We start from the raw sequence: 21889 nt of genomic DNA on the forward strand, positions 1-21889 counted from the left end.
CGTTAATCGGTGGGCCCGGCACCGGTAGAGGGAGCCCACCCTTAACGGCAGCGCGACCCAGCGACGCCGGAGGCCGGAACGGGGGAAAGAGAGAAAGGCCGCGCGCACGACACTGCCCCACTCCCCCCCCCACAGCCAGGCGGCCACTTACCTGACCGAGCGCGGCCCGCTCGACCACGGACGGGCGTGATGTCATCGGAAGCGCCAGCGGCGCTACCCAGTGACGGCAACCCCCCACCATAAAAAGGGCACGGCGGGTCCATCGCGCCCCTTTGCGAGCGCGCTGCTACAGCAGACCCACCCACCCACCCAACAAAACTTGATAAGCAGTACCATGGGCAATTGGGACATTTGTTATTGAATAATAGCTAGTTTACGATGTTAGTTAGCATTACGGATCGTTGATTAATGTTAACATGTTTGTCGCAGCAAGGAAGGGGGTGAGCGGGAACCCGGGCCGGTTAGGGCAAGAATTGGAAGTGGTGCAGGGGGACACCACAGAATGGCATGTAGCCGGTGGCGCCAAAAAGGCGGATAAGCGAGGGCCCCCTTGCTTGGAGCACGGCGGGGGGCCGACCGACAGGCTGCCCTGCTTGGTTACGGCGGGCAGCGAGATATGCAAGTTGCCGGCTCGGGTATCCGAGAAGAGTTATCTCGTTATGAGTTCAAATAAAAGCTGCGGCCATTTATTACCAAAACGCTATCAGACTGAGTTATTACACGGGGATGAGGGGTGTTCAGGTATATAAGAGGGTTACCGGGGAAGAGGAGGGGGAAGAAGGAGCATGTGGCCGATGCTACGTTAATCACCACTACCATACATATGGATTGCATAGTGAAGTTTGTTTCCTGCAAAACTTTTATCCTTCATGATTTTATGCAATCCTTTTCATATTATTTATTATTATTTATTTATTTTTATATACTGACATTCAAACTAGTATATCACATCGGTTTACAAAGAATAAATCAAGATTGTTTACAGCAAATAAACATGACTGATAACAACGGCATCATACCAGAGAAACTTAGGAAAGTACATTGAAATAACATAGGTGGTAATGAGTGAGGGGAAGGAATCATTTGATGTGATACACTTTTTGAATTGAGTATACTTGGGTGGAAGGGAGGATAACATATTAACCAGCATTATAAACAGAAAATATTTAAGTTAGAACTGGCCATGTGGTATCTATTTCGTCAGTATGGGCAAGGGATGAGCAAAGGCGAGTATAACATATCTTTATAGCATGCACTAGGGGGTAAGGTTGTTTCAGAGTGAGAGAATGGTGGTTGTATTAGGCCTGGTTGTGTTCATCTGAAGGCTTTTCGGAAAAGCAATGTTTTTAGGTTTTTTTTTGAAAGTTTGAGTCAGGGGTTCCATTCTTAGCTTGGCTGGTATATTGTTCCATAGGATGGGTCCAGTTAAGGATAGTGCACGTTCCCAGGTTGTGTTCAGGTATGCTGATATTGGGGAGGGGGTTGGGAGATGACTGTTATTTGAGGACCGAAGGCTTCTTTGAGGCATCTGAAAATGCAGGGTGGGTCTGAACCAGTCTATGTTCTTGTTGTGCAGCACTTTTTGGATGAGCGTCAAGGCTTTGTATTGGATTTGGTGTAGGATCAGTAGCCAATGTAATTCTTTGAGTTTTGGGGTTATATGATCTGACCTTTTACTGTTAGTGATCATTCTTGCAGCTGCATTTTGTAGTAGTTGCATTGGCCGCAAAGTGGATGCCGGGAGGCCTAGGAGGATGGCGTTGCAGTAGTCTAGTTTTGAGCAGAGAATTGCCTGGAGTACAGTGCGGAAGTCCTGGTTCTAAAGGAGTGGTTTGAGTTTCTTTAATACTTGAAGTTTGTGGTAACCATCTTTTATCACAGTGTTGATGTATTTTTTGAAGTTAAATTCACTATCTAGGATGGTTCCTAGGTTTTTTACTGATGAAAGAGTTTGGATCTGTGTGGGAAAAGTTTTGCAATCAGGGTTGAGTGGTCTGTTGCTTATGTATAGTATTTCCGTTTTGTTATGGTTTAGCGAGAGGGACATCTGTTTTAATTGTTGTTTTATTTCTGTTAAATGGGTATTCCAGAGTATTAAAGTATTTTCAAGAGTGTCTTTTATAGGGAGCAGAATTTGTACATCATCAGCATAGACGTAGTGAGAGAGGCCTAGTATGGTCAGAAGATTACAGAGGGGTAATGATAAAGATGAGCCTTGTGGAACTCCTGATTGCAGGGTTATTTGTTTAGATTCTGAGTGGTCAATTTTGACTTCATAAGATCTGTTTGACAGATAAAAATTGAACCAGCTAAGAGTGATGTCACTTAGTCCAATTTCACTTAGTCTGTTACATAAACGTTTATGATTAATGGTGTCAAACGCTGCAGAGATGTCTAGTAGTATTAGTAGGTAGGAATGGCCCATGTCAAGGTCTCTGAGAATGGTATCAGAGAGGGAGAATAATAGTGTTTTGGTGCTGAAGAATTTCCTAAATCCATGTTGTGCTGGGAGTAGTATATAATGGTTTAACAGGTGTTCGGATAATTGTCTATTAACCACTTTTTCTATGATTTTGGCTAAGAATGGGAGGTTATAAATGGGTCTGAAATTGGCAAGGCTGGAATCTAGTTAAGGTTTTTGAGGATTGGTTTGACTGCAGCTCACTTCAGCTTTTCTGGGAAGATACCTTGGTCTAAAGAAAGATTCACTATGTTGGCTATGGGTCTGGCAATGATGTTGGAGATTTGTTTCAATATTTTGATTGGAATGGAGTCAAGGGGATGTGAGGCAGGATTCAATTTTTGAATGATTACATCAATCTCGGTAGAGGCCACGTTTTCAAAGTGGGACCATTTGAAATTTGGATTGCTTGGTAATTGTGTAGTTTCGTCGATTGAAGATATATTCTTTGGGGTAGATTTTCAAAAACGGCGCGTTGGCGTACTTTTGTTGGCGCTCCAGGCGCCAACAAAAGTACGCGGGATTTTAGTAGATAGGCGCGTAGCCGCGTGTATCCGCTAAAATCCTGAATCGGCGCGCGCAAGGCTACCGATTTCGTGTAGCCGGCGCGCGCCGAGCCGCGCAGCCTACCTCCGTTCCCTCCAAGGCCGCTCCGAAATTGGAGCGGCCTCAGAGGGAATTCGCTAACGCCCTCCCCTCACCTTCCCCTCCCTTCCTCTACCTAACCCCCCCCCCCCGGCCCTGTCTAAACCCCCCCCCCTACCTTTGTTGGGGGATTTACGCCTCCCAGAGGGAGAAGTAAATCCCCGCGTGCCAGCGGGCTGCTGGCGCGCCTAGACGCAACCCGTGGGCGGTTCCGGAGGAAGCGGCCATGCCCCCGGACTGCCCCGGGCCGAAACCACGCCCCCGGGCCCGCCCCGAAATGCCGCGTCCGCCCCGAAAACGGCGCACCGCTCAGCCCCGCCCCGACACGCCCCCGACACGCCCCCCTCGGAAAACCCCGGGACTTACGCGAGTCCCTGGGCTCTGCGCGCGCCGGTAGGCCTATTGAACATAGGCGCACCGGCGCGCAGGGCTCTTAAAATCTGCCCCTTTGTGTTTAGGTTTGATATTTTGTCACTAAAATATTTTGCAAATTCTTCGCATCTATTTGCTTGGTTGTTGTGAGGTGGTGAATTGAGAGTGGGCAGTGTGAGGTCCTTGACGTAGGCAAAAAGGACTCTTGTATTGAATTGATAATTGTGTATATTCTTTCCATAAAATTCTCATTTTGCCTTGTTGATATCAGTTCTGTAGATATAAAGGATGGTTCTGTATCTGTCTTTGAGGTAGGGAGTAGGGTTTTATCTCCATTTTTATTTGGCTGTTCTTAGTATATGTTTAATCTTTTTTTAACTCTGGGGTGTACCAGGGGGCTTTATGTTATGGAAGTTTTGATATTTTTTTTTTATGAGAGGGCATATATTTCTTGCTGTCTCTGAGGTGATGGTGATCCAGGTATTTACAGCTGCATTTATGTCAACTTTGTTTAGGGATTTTAGTGCATCAGGTAAGGCTTCAGTTATTTTGTCAATGGAGCATGGTTTGTTGAATTCAATCTGTTTGTTGGGATTGTTTGAGTTCATGTAGCTGTTATCCAGATATAGTTTGGTTTTTATTAGTTTGTGGTCTGACCATGGTATTTAGGTGGCTGTGGGTGGTTTATTATCGGAGATTTTCTCATTAATATGCATGTATGTCTGTATGTATTTATTTATTTATTTATTTATCCCGTTTTATATCCCGTCATTCAATTTTGCCATCACAACGGTTTACAAAGTTTGGATGTTTAACAGAGTATTCAGAATCCATCCACAGAGTATTCAGAAGTTTCGTGCAAGTGTTAACATAGTTATTGTAGTCATTATAACGTAGTTCGGATGTCGAACTATACAGGTTATATTATGTGCTTGCATTGGTTTCACATGTTTATATATACCTTTATATTGGTATTGAGTCCAAACTGGATGCCTCGGTGCAAACCCTGCCGGTACTTTTACCCAGGTTTGCAATAATAATCTGTAAGAGACCTTGGGTTTCCCCTTACTAAAGAAGTGTACAAATTAACTGAGGAGCTTCAGTGCAGAGATAACTGGGTTTTGTTGCCCTATGTGGGAACATGCAGGTGGTGTATCCTAGCTGTTTATCATCTTACAGCACAGTCTTTCCTCAATGATTTTTTAGTTACCCTTTCAAGGAAGCAGGTTGTTCTGTCTTCTGCTTTAATTAATTTTTCCTAATTTATGGGACAGGAGTAAGGAAGAGTCCCTATGTAGGAGTCAGCCTTCCATTGACTTTACTATCCAGCCTTGATTTTTTTGGACCCTTTTAAGACAATGTTTGAGAATTCCCTGCAAAAGCCAATCACCCTGGTTGCAGTGGATTGGGGTGTCCCTGATTTCAAGCCTGGATTTGGGGTAAGGAAGATCTGCAGTGTGCTGTATCTCCTTCAGCGACCTGGTACAGAGTAGGAATATGTTTGCATTAACTGTCTTTTGAATTATCTCCTCTTGTTTCAAGGTACAAAAGTTTTATTCCATCCTTCCTGCTTCTTGCTTGATTTTCCACTTTTTGGGTTCATTCTAATATTTTGACTACTTGGAGCTGATAACCCATTGTACTTGGGGAGTCAGCATGCTAAAACTTTGGAAGAGGGAAGTCTTTCATCCAGAAAGATACAGAGGAATTACAAGTTCCATCTAAAGCAAGGGATCCCAGTAAAGTGCACTACCAGGAGAAACAAGATTCAACAGTAATGTGACAAGAACTTTGCTGCTATTGAGGGAAATCTTACATGAAGGGGAGAGACGTGTCAAGCAGGCACTGCCTAAGGAGTTTACAGAATCAAGAAAGAGAGTAAAGTGCCTTCTGGTTCAGTCTGAGGAGTTAAAGGATGTCTAAAAGATTTCTTGGAAGAGATTACATTTGGGACTAAGTTCTGATTAAATATTGGGACCATATACATTAGGAATGTGAATCGGGCTTCGGACAATTGAAAATATCGTACGATATTTTCAAAATCGTCAGAAATTGGGGGCTCCCCCAAAACTATAGGAAAACCCCACGAAATTGTTCGTGGGGGTTCTCTTATCATTTTGGGGGAGGGCGGGAAAAACGGCACACAAAAATAACCCCTAAACCCACCCAGACCCTTTAAAACTAATCCCTTAGCTTCCCCCACCCTCCCAACCCCCCAAAAAACTTTTTACAGGTACCTGGTGGTCCAGTGGGGGTCCTGGGAGCGATCTCCCGCTCCCGGGCCATCAGCTGCCACTAATCAAAATGGCGCCGATGGCCCTTTGCCCTTACCATGTGACAGGGTATCCATGCCATTGGCCGGCCCCTGTCACATGGAGGGAGCACTGGATGGCCGGCGCCATTTAATTCTTAAGTGTGAAGACTTAAGAATTAAATTAGGAGTTAAAGAAGGATTGGACCACATTTAATCTACTGGGATTCCGAAAGAAAGAACTGGAGAACAAAAGGAATTCAGTGAAAATCTAAGAGCTTTCAGTTGAGAAAAGAAACTTTGATAGAGAATTGGAATCACAAATGTATGATATCTTCTTGCTAGCTTATTTATTTACTTGAACTACCAAGAGAATTACATTGTAAATAGCATCTAATCATCTAAGCAGTTATCAGTAAAAGAAGTTGGAAACCACCATTTTTCTCCTGTGTGTAGTTTGGATGCAGAGACAGTGCAGAACTTAATACAAATTAAGTCGAGGGTATGGCCTGATCTTTGGGTGGGAGTCTTTATTATTTGTCTGAATCCAATCGCGGTCATGGTGTCCAGTAGGAGTTCGCTGGTGGGTGAGAGGGGAGTTTTATCAGGGTGCTGATTGAAGTCGCCCAGGATGATGGTAGGGGAGCTCATGTTTACATTGTTGGTGATGGTTTCAATTAGAGGAGACAAGTTGTGTTCCAGGTGTCCTGGAGGTGCGTATATTAGTAGTAGTAATTTCTTTGACTTAAAATATTCTATTTCAAGAGGCGGTGGAACATTGATGATGTACATTTTAATTTAACATTTTTTAGGGCTAGGAATAGAAGGCCACACCTTTTTTGTTAGGCCTGGGAATGGAGTAAATGTCTTAGAGTGTTTTATGTAGTTGATTTCTTAAAGCGACATCCGAGTTGAGCCAGGATTCTGTTATGCAGCATATTTTGGGTCTGGTGTCTATTAATAGGAGGTCGTGCAGAATGGGAATTTTTTTAGCTACAGACTGGGCATTAAGTAAGATTAATGTCAACACAGTGAGAGCTGTCATGTGGGCATTGAGGTTATTAGGTATTGAGGTGAGAGTCCGTGGTCTGCTTTGGATTTTGGATATTCTTTTGTTTTTATTATTTCTGCTACGGGTTAGGATAGGAATTTCATAATATGGATCCATTCTGAGAGGTTTTGAGGTTATGAGAGAGCAGGAGTTCTTAAAAATCTTCTGTATTAGGATTGGGGCAGGTTGGACAATGGACAGTGGAGATGATGAATTTGGGGGATTGGAAAGATGTTCAGCTGGAGATGAAAGAGGGGGAAAAACTAAGGGGCAAAACCAAGGGGCAGGCCCCTTGGTTGGACTCCTTTGGCGCGCGACGCCCGGCACGTGGCACCCACGGCTAGGCACGGATGCTTTTGGCCTCCTCAGAGTTGATGACGCATCACGCTGACATCAGCGTCATCGGCCGAGGGGGGAAGGGCACTGCAAGATCCATCCACTGTGCTGCGAGGTGGGTCCGAGGTGGGGAATCGTGTTCCGGCTTGGCGAGGCATCTTGGTGGTTCACCGGTCACTGGTTCTTTGCTGGGTGGCTCCATCCAGGTGCAGGTGCTTTTGGCCTCCTCGGCATTGATGACGCGGTCACACTGGCATTAGCATCATCGGCCGAGGGGGGAAGGGCACTGCGAGATCCGTCCGCTGCTGCTGCAAGGTGAGTCCGAGGCGGGGAATCGCGTTCCGGCTTCGGTGAGGCATCTGGGTGGCTCACCGGTCGCTGGTCCTTCGCTGGTGCAACCCTTCTAAACTTTGATCTAGGCAGGCTAGTTACCAAGCTATAATCTTGCCCATTAGCCACCCAACTATCTACTTTCCCTATGATCTAATCACCCACTTCATTGGCCCTCCTAATCTTTCCTTTCTAGGCACAGACTCATTTAAGTCACATCCTCAGTGCTAGAGGATAAAGAATATCCTAGAGGGAAGGTCCTACATAAAGGTTCACTGCCTGCTAAATCAAAGTGATGGTCTCCTGCCAGGTAACTTTGTTTCTCCAAAACATCACAAGAGCAACTTGACTGGAGTTAGGTCCCCTGGATGATATTCCTGAAGGTCTCCTCTATAAACCTCTCTGGCCTCCAGAGATTGGACTCGTTCTCTGAGGACCAGGAGCTTTTGCACCGGGTGCATACATTTATTTATTTATTTTATTTATTTAACATTTTTATATACTGAAATTCATGTAGCAAAGTTACATATCATTTCGGTTTACATTATAACAGAAACAAGCATGTAAGAATGCGATTACATCAAACCGGGAGAATAAACTTGGATCAAGGAACTGGGGAGTAACTTACAAAGATTACGATTAGGTAGTGAGATTCTATAACTGAAACCTGGCTGAGTATCTGGAAGTCATGTTACATGGTGCTTGTTGCAAGCATATAAATGGCCTGACTGTGTGAATTTACCACTTGTCCCAGTTCATTCCAAGTTCACCCAGGTAAGGAAGTGGACTTCCAAAACCTCTAGTTTACTAGCCTCCCTTCTCCCCTGTTAGCCCCAACTTTTAAAACCCCACTGATCTCCCTAGAATGTTTTTTTTTTTTTTTACAACTTACATGTCATCCATAGAAGTAAAGTTACACAGCAGAGGACCCTGGCACTCCCTTGAGCACTCATGCATTTACACATTAATTTCAATGCCTAGACCATGCTCATGCCCCACCTCTTTTTTTTTTAACTTTTCATTTGTGTGCAGCAGCAAGTACATACATATACAGGCAGCTTTTAAAATCCACTCAGTAGATGCCAGTCTGACTTGTGCAAGTATCTCATGGTTTTGACATGCTCTGGGTTTTTAAAATTCACCTTTATGATTTTTAAAATTGTTAAATTTGCAATTACTGTTTGAATGATCAGGAACAGAACTGAAATTTGTCAATTAGGATTAATTGAATAGGGATGTGCATTTGACTAGGACGAATTAGACAATTTTGTTGAAATTGTCTAATTTGTCCTGTTTTGGACACCCCGAAAAATGAAGGACATTTCCCCAAAATGTTTTTTTCGGGGTTAGCATGCATGGGGAGTTAGCGCGCACTAACCTGAAATTTGGGGCAGCCGAAAAAAAATGTCTGGACCGTGGGAAACCTAAATTTCCTGCGGTGGGCCGATAACGAAGGCCAAACCAAAAGGTTCAGCCAAAGTATATCTCTATAATTGAATGTTATTCTGAATAACTAATTGAGGGTGTGGTTACGGCAGATAGTGTAACTGGGTTTAAAAAAGGTTTGGATAAGTTCCTAGAGAAAAAATCCATAAACTGCTATTAATTAATAAGCAGTAGTAGCTTGAGATCTATTTAATGTTTGAGTATTTGCCAAGTACTTGTGACTTGGATTGGCCACTATTGGAAACAGGATCCTGGGCTTGATGGACCCTTGGTTTGACCCAGTATTACATATCTTATGTTCTTATGTTCTTATTTTGAAGAATATCCCCCGGTTAGGGAGAATTCAATGTCTTTTCAAGTGTTTTGTCTATGAGGTCCCATTAATTGTTAAAAGCATTATTTAGTAGGGATGTGAATCATTTTTTGACGATTTAAAATATCGTCCGATATTTTTTAAATCGTCATTAATCGTTAAAGAGTGCGATACAATAGAAATTCCACCAATTTATCGTGAAAAAATCGTTAATCGGGTTAGTGCACACTAACGGGAGTTAGGACACAACCTAAAAACCCACTCTGACCCTTTAAAACCGCTCCCTTAGCCTCCACCACCCTCCCAACCCCCCAAAAAACGTTTTAAAATTACCTGATGGTCCAGCGGGGGTCCCGGGAGCATTCTCTCACGCTCAGGCTGTCGGCCAATAAGCAAAAAATACACCGACCCTTTAAAACCGCTCCCTTAGCCTCCACCACCCTCCCGACCCCCCCCCCCCAAAAAAAAAAAAAAAACATTTTGAAATTACCTGGTGGTCCAGTGGGCCCTGGGAGCGATCTCCTGCTCTCGGGCCATCGGCTGCCACTAATAAAAATGGCGTCAATGGCCCTTTGCCCTTACCATGTGACAGGGTAACTGTGCCATTGGCCGGCCCCTGTCACATGGTAGGAGCACTGGATGGCTGGCGCCATATTTAAAGATGGCGCCGGCCGTCCACTGGATGGCCCATGCCATTTTTAAAGATGGTGCCGGCCATCCACTGGAACGCTCCCGGGACCCCCACTGGACCACCAGGTAATTTTAAAATGTTTTTTGGGGGGTCGGGAGGGTGGTGGAGGCTAAGGGAGTGGTTTTAAAGGGTCGGGGTGGGTTTTTGTTTATCGGATCAGGCGCAGCCGATAAAAAAAAACAACAATCGGGCCGGACGAAAAAAAATGCACAATTTGAATCGGAACTGGAACCGAACCGATTCTGGTTCCGATTCACATCTCTATTATTTAGGAGAATGCTAAAAAGTTGCTTAAGACCTGAATACAGTCCTATTCTTCATTATTTTCCTTCTCTGAATTAATATCTGCTGTGTTCAGGACCCTGGTTCATTTCCTGGGCCATGCTTCAACTCCCCAGGCAAGCCAGGATTAGGGATGTAACAGAGACAGAGTTTACTGAGGATATGTAGAGGAAAACATTCTGTTAAGTTTGTTTATTCATTTTGTAGGCTATCAAAGTTTGTTATGGTTCATTTCAGATGAAAAAAATGTATTTATTTTGTTCCATTTGTCTACTTATTTCACATTAATGTCAATTAGGTAAGCTTCACAACCTATTTTGGGCTCCAAAATTGAGGTTTTCTAATCAGATCTAATGAAAATTGTGGATAGATATCATCAAAAGAGGGAAGAACACTCCAAGGAATCAAGACTGCATCAAAGTGGCATTAAAAAAAGGTACAAGAAGCCAAAATCACCATAAAGGGACAATAGAGTGCCAGCAGTGGAGAAGTGATCCAAGGTGCAGTGAGAGGAGCAAAGCTGCAGCCAGAGTAGCAAGAACACTGCAAGGCTCCCAAAGAAGGTGCCCTTTTTTCCAACAGTGGCGTGAATCCTCAAAGGGTGTACAAGAGGGGCAAAGTGGAAACAAGATTGGCATGAAAATTCCAAGGAACTATGAAGGGCGAATGCAGCAGCAAAGTTGGCAAGAAAAACCCCAAGGACACTGGATAAAATCAGCAGAAAAAGTGGCATGAAAACACCAAGGCTCCAAATGAGGAGCAAAGGCCATCAATCAAATTGGTACAAAATGCTGGTCAGGGAGAAGCCAGAGGAAGTCACTGGAGAAGGCTTTTAGTGATCTTGATGTGCAAACTAAACCTCAGACCAGCATCTATATAGGGCAAAAGTCAAATTAAACCATCTAGAAGATGGAAGATGGGGAACTTAGAATCCCTGGGCAGGTAGAAGCCAGAAGAAGTCACTGGCAGAGGCCTGAAGAGCTCTAGACTTGCAAATCAGATCTCAGACCTGTGTCTATACAGGGCAAAAGACTAATTGAAATACGTAGAAAGGAGATAGGGAATTTAGAAGTGAGGGTTTTTTTTCTAGAAGGAAAGGTGCCAGAACTCAGATGTACTGTTATCTTTAGGGGGAATGGAGATAAAACTCAGGACATGTTGCCACACTCCCTCCCCCTCAGTTGACCCACTCTCTGCACCTGGATGCAGGGTTCAGTCATCGCATGATTCTTTTCCCTTCCCATCCCATCCTCCCTCTTGCCTGCAGGAGGCATAAACAAGCAACTCTTTTAACTGCTGGGGCCTCCTCTACCACTGCCACTGCATGAGAAGAGCACCAGTAGATGAAGGTACTTTTCTTATTTTGAGAAACGTGAAACTGTATTTTCATGACAAAATGTGAATATGTGTTGCAAAAATATATAAAGTGATGAAAAGGAAAATAAATAAGAGAAATATATAATAGTGGTAATAACAGTAATAAGAATTGCAGGGTACAGAATGGTTAATAGCAAAGACAAATACCAGGTTCTGGGTCTGTTCTATATTGTTCCTGGTCCCAGTATACTGGAGTGGTCCACCAACTCTATTTGCCAGTGCCCTGAAGAGAATAGCCCTCTGCTTCCTCCTCTAGACTCTAGCTGCTCCCTCATCAGGCAGCAGGCTGCAGTGATCAGTATTTGGGGGGAGGGGAGGGTGCAGTGAAACTGGACCTGACAAAATAGAACAGAAAAGAGTAACTGTGCTTCCTAATCTTGCCCTTCTGCTTCTTCCTTTCCCTGGGGCTGCTGCAGAGGGGACAAAAAGGTGCCCATGCTAAATGTCATTGTTCTGTTTTGCCACTTGTGGCACTATCCTGCAAGTGGATGCACTCACGTTCTGGCCAGTGGGACTTGCTGTGGCAGGACGTTGCCACGATTGTCACCCATGGATCTTCCTCTAGGTGCACATTTGTCCAAATTTAGCTTTTTTAAAGGGCCCACAGAACCCTCAGATTATGTCACAACTCTTTGCCCTTAAAAGGGCTCTCCTGATGTCCTTTCCTTGCCTCAGCAAAGATGTTCCATGTCTGTCATCAGCGACAGCCTTGTTTCAAGCTTCAGCCACAGCCTTCTCTTCAGCTTCAGCCTCAGCCTCGCTCCACACTTGTCTTTAGCCTCAGCTTTGCTCTGCTCCTGTCTTCAGCACTATCTTCAGTCTGTCTTAGTCTTCACTCGCAGCCAGTCTTCAATCTGCCTTCATCATCATCTTCAGTCAGAGTCTTCAACCTGCCCTTCCACTTTGCTCGTAGTTACAGATTTTTGAACTTTCTCCTAGTCTGGCCTGTGGAAAGACTCATTTGTACACTGCCAGTATGAACCTTAGGGCCCTGCCTCCGAGGCTGTGACAATTATACCATGGAAAGAGGGGCTCACTCCCATGCTCGCAATAGGTTTCTGAGGGCATGAGCTCAATGAACGCATCTCCATGATGGGCCATTGCTGCTTTGGCCACCCAGATGAAAGAGCAAAAAACTGAATTGAATGATCTCCTGAACAGGTTCATGCAACAGGCCCAGCGGGAACTTGACCAATTGTCTTAATGCTTAGATATGAAAGAAATTCATCATGCAGGCCCTGTCCCAGTACCAGCTTTGTTGAACCCAGCGTTGGCACTCATCCAGACCACAGAATCCATAATTCAGCTCCCACCACCTCTGAGGTTTAGTGGCGACCCTAAGAGATAGAGAGGGTTTCTTAATGTTTGCAAGATGCATTTTGAGTTATAACTGACCCATTTGTTTTCTGATTGTGTCCTTTCCTTGTTAGATGCTCCCTCTCTCACCTGGGCCTCTTCCTTGTGGAAATAAGATGACCTACATATCATGAATTTTGATAACTTCACACAACAATTTTGGCTGATCTTTAACCAACCTGGGTACATCTTGTCCGCTGCCTCAGAACTTCTTTGTATTTGTCAAGTTACCTGCTCAGTGGGCGAGTATGCAGTGAAATTTAATACTTTGGCTCTGAACTCAGGTAGGGTGAAGATAGCCAAACTGCCTTTTTTTTGCAAGGATTATCTGGAAGAATAAAAGACAAACTAGCAGCCCGGGACTTTCCTTGGTCTCTAGAAGTACTTATCAACTTGGCCATTCTAATAAATCTGAGATTTCAGGAACAAGCTTGAGAGAGAGAGGCCTCCCATCAGACTATTCTGGTGGGCCCTCAACCTCTGACTCCTCTGTAGTCTTCTCCAGAGTCAGCTAGGGTTGTTGCCAATAAAGATCCCATTCAAGTGGGCACTACATGACCCTTGGAAGATGAAGAACAAAGTTGAAGACTATACAATTTCTGCCTCTACTGTGCAGCACAAAGACATTTTGTTAGCTGTTGTCCTCAGAGACCAGAAACCTCCGTAAGGAGAAGTCTAATTAGAGGGCAGATTTTCACCACCCTGTATCCTCCCCACAATTAATGATACCAATGTCCCTCTCCTTCGGAAAACACTCAGTTCAAACTGAAACCATAGTAGGCTCCGGAGCCAGGGGCAACTTTATTCAGGAATTGCTATTATGTCAGTATAGATGTCCCTATTACCAGCCTGAGACACTTTGTGTTAATTCTTCAATCTACACTTTGAAAATTTAACACTTTGTGTTAAATCTTCAATCTTACATAGTCACATGACTATGACCACTTTGCCTATCACTATGCAGATTGGGTTCCACCAAGAAACCCTCCAATTTCATGTGACCTCTTGTGCTTGGAGTACCTTGGCTCAGACTCCACCAACCATCCATTGACTGGAGCACCTTACAGATCATCCAATGGGGATCCATTCTGCCAAGAACATTGTGCTGCCTCTTTCTTATTTCTGGGTGCTCCACTCTGAACCTATTCACCTGAAGAACCAGATCTGCTGCTCCAGTATACATCATTTTTTGAGACACAACCAGAAAACCTAGCATAATCCTGCTGACCATTCAAAATCCTTGAAATCCATCATCGTGGAGGTAGAAGCCACTCCTAAGCCCACAGAGAATGTCCACATTGAACGTGATGATCTTAGAACCTACAAGTCAATTCTCTGTCTCCTTGAAGGATCTTAGTCTGTAGTACAGGATCAATCAGAGGATGGTTCTTCTGTTCAATCGAGAAACCATAGAATCCCTAGTTGTCATGCTGAACCCCCCCCCCCCCCCCCCCCCCCCAAGTTCCCAGATGATAAAGATGTACCTTCAATGTCTCCCCAGAAGTCAAAGATAAGAAGCTTTGGGAGGAGCCTTACAGGAGTGGATGCTGTTAAGTTTTGCCACTCATGGGACAGCCCCTTGAGTGCCTGCATTCACCTTCCAGCCAGTAGGCCTTGCTGCAACTGGACACCATCAAGACCACCACCCACAGACCTTTCTCTAGGTATGTGTGTGCCCAAAGTCAGCTGTTTTTAAAGGTTCCATAGTGGGAAAAGCCCTCGGTGCATTCAGATGATTTTTTGCCCTTCAAAAGGACTCCTCTAATGTGCCTTCGTTGCCTCAGCAAAGGTCTTCCAAGACTGTCATCAGCTTCAGCCTTGTCTTCAGCTTCAGCCACAGCCTTGTTAGCAGCCTCAGCCTTGTTCCACACCAGTCTTCAGCCTCAGCCTCACTCCACTCCTATCTTCCACCTGCCTTCTTCTTTAGCCTCTGCCAGTCTTCAGTCTGTCCTTTGGTTTCATTCATTGTTACACATTTCTAGACTTTCTCCTAGTCTGGCCTTTGCAAAGACTATTTTGCCTGCAGTTGGCACAAACATTAGGGCCCTGCTCTTGAAGTTGCTTCAATTGTAGCTCAGCAAGAGGAGGTCATGCTCAAGCTCACAACAGCCATCAAGTACCAGTGGAAAAAAGCCCTGGAACATCGTATCCCTGGGCAGGGAGCAGAGGAAATCCCTCGAGTGGAGGAGGCCTGATGTAGTTTCCCTACTGCATCATTTGGGAAAGGGTCTGGGGTTCAGAAGTATGGTGCTGGTAGTGGGTGCTGCACTTCTGTTTCCCCTGACATTACCTTGCTCATAAAAATAGTGGCTGCAAACTTTTTATTTATTATTTTAGCTCAATCTTTTTCTGTATTTGAATCTATTACAAATAGCTGACAATTGTCAAATGCATCAATATCTTTTGATAGGGCATCAACCGGACAAGTCAAATGCATATTTCCTTGTTAAGAAATCCCAACAAAAATGAGTTCTGCTTAAGTGATAACCATCAGTGTTGTGGCAGAAGCATTGTCAGGGGATGAAGACTGACCCCACAGCTGGAATAATTCATTCAGATTACCTGAAGTCAGCTCACTGTCCATAAACTATTCCAGGTGCAGGGACAGTCATCATCCCCTGATGCAGCTCCAGTCAAAATACCAGTGGTTATCTCTAAAGCATAACTCATCATTGTTGAGATTTATTTCAAGGAACACATAGAAGGCAATGCAAATAGATTGTGCCAGAAACGTGAAGAATATAAGTTAAGAACAAACAGCACACTTGTAATTTTTGTTTGGTTGTTTGGGACAGTATATAATATAATCACTTTGGTAAGTTTTTATAAATGTTGAGCACCTAGAAAAATAAAAAATATTGACTGTTCACGGACATCTGATGATGGTCAGAACAGTAGGTTCAAGGTTTTAAATATGATTTTGACTTGTCTGTTTGATGCCCTATAAAAAGACATTGGTGCATTTGGCAAATATCATCTGTTTATAATAGATTGAAAAGCATATGTTGCGCCCATTGGTCGCAGATGGCTGCACCCTCTATTGCTCACCATTTTTCTGCCTGACTCCGTTCATCTTGGGAAGATGGCTGCCTCCTCTTCTCTACATTGACCCCTCTGGCATCCCCGGACTGGCATGGGTGATTGAGTTCGCCATCTTTCTCTCGAGTTCACTTAGGGCCCGTGCGCGCGCAGCCCCATCCTTTATATACATCATGGCGGGAACCTCAGGGGCGACCCCACCACATGACGTCACAGGCTCAGGATATTTAAACCCATTTCACAATTCCAGCTATGAGTTAGCAAGGAATCTTCCATGCTGATCTCTCTTCACTACCAGATGCCTCTGCTCTGTATACTCTTACTCCAGGATGACTTAGGTACCCGCTCCTCGGGGGCCTTGCCTCGCTCCTTTACACCCTCCAGGGTTAACTGCTACCAACAAGGATGCTTAAGGTACCCGCTTCTTGGGGGCCTTGCCTCGCTCCTTTACACCCTCTGGGGTTGCCTTCTACTTTCAAGGATGCCTTATTTCATCCCAGACCTCCGCTCCTCGGAGGATTTCTTCCTCTACAACTGCCAGTATCAGAATGAGTACTACCGCTCCAGTTCTGTCTCTGCATTGTGTTATCTCTCTTCTCAGATCCTCAGCCTACCCTGCAATGCGGACCACTACCGGATCTACTCTCACTGGCCTTTTCATCTAGTCCTGGGTTCTCGGCCTACCCCGCTTCGCGGACCACTACCGGACACTTCTCCCTCTCAGGACTTGGTGAGACTGTGGAACTGCCTTTTCCATCTTGCAGCTTCCGGAATGGAACATTGCCATCAGACATCTCCTCTTCTGGCTGGGATCATTACCCATTCCTTGGGTTACTATCTACACTGCAGTATAATAAAACTATACGTCTCTGTGTCCATCTCTGCCCAGAGCTAGCCTATAGCTGCAAGTCCCTGCAGGGCTCCGCCCTGTGGGAGTTGCCATCTCTTACAGTGACCAAGGGCCCATGCCTCAATGTCCAAAGTACAACAGATTGCTAACTCCATGGACCCAGCTCAGTTCTCAGGCTTACAGGCCATTCCTGGCCTGGCCCAGCGGATCACAGAGCAACAGAAATCTCTGGAGACACTAGCCGCCGCTTTCAACCAGTTAAATGCCCGACTGACTATGCCGATGGTTCCAGAGAAAGATTCTTCTCAAGTGGTTGTAGTTTGCACCACTGTACCACTGTTATGGTTAATGGTGTTTGGGTGGATCCTTGGATACTGTGACAGCTGACCACGCCCATGGGGGGCAGTCCCGTGAGGGACCACCATGTCAGGCTAGACTCCAGACAGACAAACACAGATTTGAATCTTTTATCAAACACTTTGTGTAACCACCAGAGGTGGCGGTGTTGAGTAGTGGTGGTAAAGCCTGGCTGGGCGCGTCTCACACAGAACGCTGGAACAGCGGATCCTCTGTAAGGCAGTGCTGTAGTGGAAAGAGACTGAGAGTTATGAGCACACAATAAGATTAACATTCAGTCCCAATGTAGAAATAGGAGAAGCTCCAAGACAGGAGAGCAGGCCCTCGAGGAGCGAGTACCTGATCCCTTAGAGCAGAGAGACTCGGTAGCATTGTACTCTCTTAGCAGAAACATAGATTCCACTAGACGAGAGGTCTGGCACTGGAGCAAAGAGCAGGCCCTTGAGGAGTGAGTACCTGATTCTAGTGAAGCAGTACTGTGGAGAGAGATGGTATCTGTACTCACTGATGGTAACTGTAAGTTAGTTCTTCCAAGAAGAAGGGTAGAGGTTTCAGGCAGTGACACAGGGAACATGAGCCCTCGAGGAGTGAGTACTGGTTTCCTGATAGCACCCGAAAGAAGCAAAGAAGCCCCCGAGGAGCGGGTACCCCGTTAGAGACCCTGAAGTGTGGTAAGAGTTCCAGATAGAGCTGGAGTTGCAGAGTAGCTTAGGAACAGAGAGCGAATCCCATCCGTATGAATCCTGTTGCTAACTCAACGAGCTAGCAAATACTGTAGGCAGATATACCCGGAAGTCGTGACATCAGAACAGGGGGATGCCCCTGAGGTTCACGCCAACGTAGAGTTAAAGATGAGGGTGGTGTGTGTGCGCACCCCTAAAGGTACCTTGAAGGAGAATGGCAGGAGGCAGCAATAAAGCTGGTCCGGGGATGCCGGAGAGAACGGCAAGCAGACGCCGTGGCGGCCATCAGTCCAAGGTGAGCGGGAGGAGCCGAAAATAGAGAGAGGTTGGCCGGACGAAGCTGTCGAAGACCGATGGACGTACCAACCACTTCCAGCTCCTACATGCTTCTCTGGTGATGCCCAGATGTTTCCAAGACCACCTATATCCTATCGCTACTCGATGGAAGAGCCTTGGCTTGTGCTTCACCTCTCTAGCAACATAGCGATCCAGTTTTAAATGATATGACTGAATTCTTGAACCTGTTCAACTCAGTATTTGATGATCCAGCATGTCAGACCATCGTAGGGTCTACTCTTTTTCACCTTCAACAAGGAAGTAAGCCTTTACTGGACTGTGTTATTGAATTCAAGACACTAGCCTCTGAGCTCCAATGGGACTTGGAATGTCTACGTGCTGTATTTTTAGAGGGTCTCAACACCCGTATAAAATATGAACTAGTGGCTTGTGACTTGTCAGACACCATGGAATATCTCTTTGATTTAGCTGGGAGAGTTGATAGCAGGATACGCGATTGGACTCAAGAAGTGAAAGGTCACAAGAAGCACTCTATGGAAAGTAATTGTCGTGTGCATGGCTCGAGGACTTCAGCCCAATCTTCTGTGCCCAGTGAAGAGGAAAAAGAGCATATGCAGTTAGGACGCAGTCACCTGATCTCTAAAGAGAGACGTTTTCACAGATGCTCTGGTCTCTGTATGTACTGCGGCCAATCCAGCCACACTATCCAGACCTGCCCTATCTGTCCGGGAAAAGGTCAGACCTAGGATCTGATGGAGGACTCCTCCTAGGTCTAACTGCTCTTTCTCCTCCATTATCTCTCCCCATCTCTCTCATCTCTGGAGGCCTTGAATTTTCAACACTCGCACTCATAGACTCTGGTGCGGGAGGAAATGTTATGCTAAAGGGAACTGCAGACCAACTGCAAATTCCTACTACACCCATGGCTACCCCTCTACTGCTGTCTTCTATACATGGAGAACCACTTCCAAGGGAGGTCTCACTTACCATGCAACCCATATGCCTTCGCACAGGGGCCTTACACACTGAGAATAACTCCTTCCTACTCCTGGAGAAGACCATTCACCCCGTGGTGCTCGGCTTACTGTGGCTACAGAAACACACCCTTGAGTTCAATTGGAACACCATGGAGTTTTATGAGTGGGGCCCTGGTTGCCATGATCATTCTCTAGCCAAAGTTTCAGCGCTGCCCTGCATGACAACGATTCCCTCACTACCTGGTCTACCACCACAATATGCGTCCTTTCAGGATGTCTTCTCCAAGCAAGCAGCAGACACGTTACCTCTGCACAGGACCTTTGATTGTACAATAAATCTCAAGTCTAACTCGGAGACTCCTAAAGGAAGGGTATACCCCTCTCAATAACAGAGACTGAGGCCATGTCGGCCTATATCCAAGAAAACCTGCAAAAAGGGTTTAATAGACCTTCTAAGTCCCTGGCTGGTGTGGGGTTCTGTTTTTGGGGAAAAAGGATGGATCTCTTCGCCATTGTATCGATTACAGAAGTCTCATTGAAATCACCATCATGGATCATTACCCTCTACTGTTGATAACCGAGTTGTTTGACAGGCTTCAGGGGGCCAAGGTGTTTACTAAGCTGGACTTAAAAGGGTCCTTGCCAGGCTCTTATGGCCTGGATTGACCACTTTGGAAACAGGATGCTGGGCTTGATGGACCCTTGGTCTGACCCAGTATGGCATGTTCTTATGTTCTTATGCCTACAACTTGGTCCGAATCCGTCACAGGGATGAATGGAAAAAAGATTTTAACACCCGTGATGGACACTTTGAATACCTAGTCATGCCTTTTGGACTGTGCAATGCACCACTGGTGTTTCAGAATATGATGAATGTTATGGTTTAGCTGTGTTTGGGTGGATTCTTGGGTACTGTGGCAGATGACCATGCCCACGGGGAGAAGCCCCGTGGGGAGCCACAGTACTGGGCTAGACTCAGGATGCACAAACACAGAATCAGATCTTTTATTGTACAGCTTGATGTATTCCACCAGAAGTGGCAGTAGTGAGGTGATCCAGAGGTAGCAGTCTCGTGACCTTCGGCAGAGGGAACCCGTCTCACCACGTTAGTATAGGGAAATTCTAGTGTAGATTTCCCAGCAAGGCAATGCTGTAGATAAGACAGACTGAGAGTTAGATTACTCCATAGATGGTAGCTGTAGGTTGGTGATTCCACCAGGCTGAAGTTGATGGTACAGGCACAGAGGCAGGGAGAGCAGGCCCTCGAGGAGCGAGTACCTGATCCCAATAAGGAACCTGAAATAAAGCAGAAGGCCCCCGAGGAGTGTGTACCCAGGTTAAAGAATACCCCGAAGGGCAGAGAGAGAGCTTCCAGCAGCAGCACTGAAGCAGCAGAGTAGCTTAGACCGGACGAGTCCAATCCTTGCTAACTCAATGAGCTAGCAAACAAGTACAGGCTATATACCTGGATGGCGTGATGTCACTTGAGGGGGATGCCCCCGAGGTTCGCGCCATAGCTGGAATAAAGACGTGGGTAGTGTGTGCGTGCGCACCACAGGAGGCCCTTGGGAGAAACATGGTGGGAGGCAACGCCATAGCCGTTCCAGGGACACTGGAGAGCACGGCTTGCAGAAGCGGCAGTTGCCATCTTCCAAAAGCTAGCGTATTTGAGTTCTACAAGCAAAGCATGTCTTTCATATGACCTACACATTTCACAGCTAGCCAAGAATGCCAGTGGTAAGAAATATTCAAGTATAGCTGATGGGAAGGAATGTTACACTTACTGTATATTGGAATAAGAATACTCTGGCAGTGATAAGATGATCAAGGAGGCAGAATACAAATATTTTGCATTCAAGAGGCTAAAAGTTATGAAACAAATTTTATCATATTTTAAAATCATCACCAGCCATGCAATAAGAACAAAAAAAGACAAGCAGTTTGCTCAGAAAAGCAGTTCACTGGAAGCTGCTCAACTCTGCTAACTTTTCTAAGTGTTTCTTGGCAAGACACCATTTCACGTGATTCATCCCATTGTATATTGTCCCTACATCAGCTTTTATCAAACAAGATATAATTTCATGCAGTCAAATAGAATCAAACTTTAAAAGAAAAAGTGATATGACATATTCTATATACAACTAAACACACCTGGCATATGTTAAATCCTCTTGGGCATTACAGTTTGCTGGATTCAGAAAACACATTTCTACCTTTATCTAGTAATGAAACTTGCAAGTCAAGAACACTTGTAAATTCAGACATTTGTTAAATCATTTGACCTCTTAAAATAATGAAATAGTGAAGATCATTTGAGACTATCCAGTATTACAACTCCCTCTTGATTTTAGATCCTGATGTATACTTCTCTAGACAAGTGATTGAAGGAGAAAAACAGTATCAACTCCTAAAATAGGATCTGCTTGTGGTTTCTATTATGTTCTATTTTTGTGTGATCCCTACATATACTGTGCATGTTTTTAGCTGGACTAAAATAAGGCTTTCATTGGGGGCTTGTAGGAAGAGGCAGTAAATTATGTGGCTATAATTGTTTTTTTAAATGCATGAAAGTAGTTTTGTCATGGTTTCACCGGCCACAAAATTAACAGGTGAATGTATTGTATATGGCTTCTTATGTTCGTGTGTAAGTGTTCAGTAAAAGACAAACTGCCTTGGTAGATTTTCTTTGAAAATTAACTGACACCTGCATTCCTTCCAGCTCTGCAGATTACTCAAAACTATCCCCAGAATGCTGGATCCCCATCCAGTTCACCA

The 21889-nt window shown here is 45.1% G+C and overlaps 1 protein-coding gene across 1 annotated transcript in view; it reads right to left on the bottom strand.

Annotated features, from left to right (window-relative positions):
• The window catches only part of LOC115084911 (cytochrome P450 2G1-like), a 94262-nt gene that overhangs the window by 72131 nt on the left and 242 nt on the right, over nt 1-21889 (bottom strand). The gene's annotated exons all lie outside the window — the stretch shown is intronic.

The sequence above is a fragment of the Rhinatrema bivittatum genome, chromosome 2 (assembly GCF_901001135.1).
Source record: "Rhinatrema bivittatum chromosome 2, aRhiBiv1.1, whole genome shotgun sequence".
In the NCBI taxonomy this organism is placed as follows: domain Eukaryota; kingdom Metazoa; phylum Chordata; class Amphibia; order Gymnophiona; family Rhinatrematidae; genus Rhinatrema; species Rhinatrema bivittatum.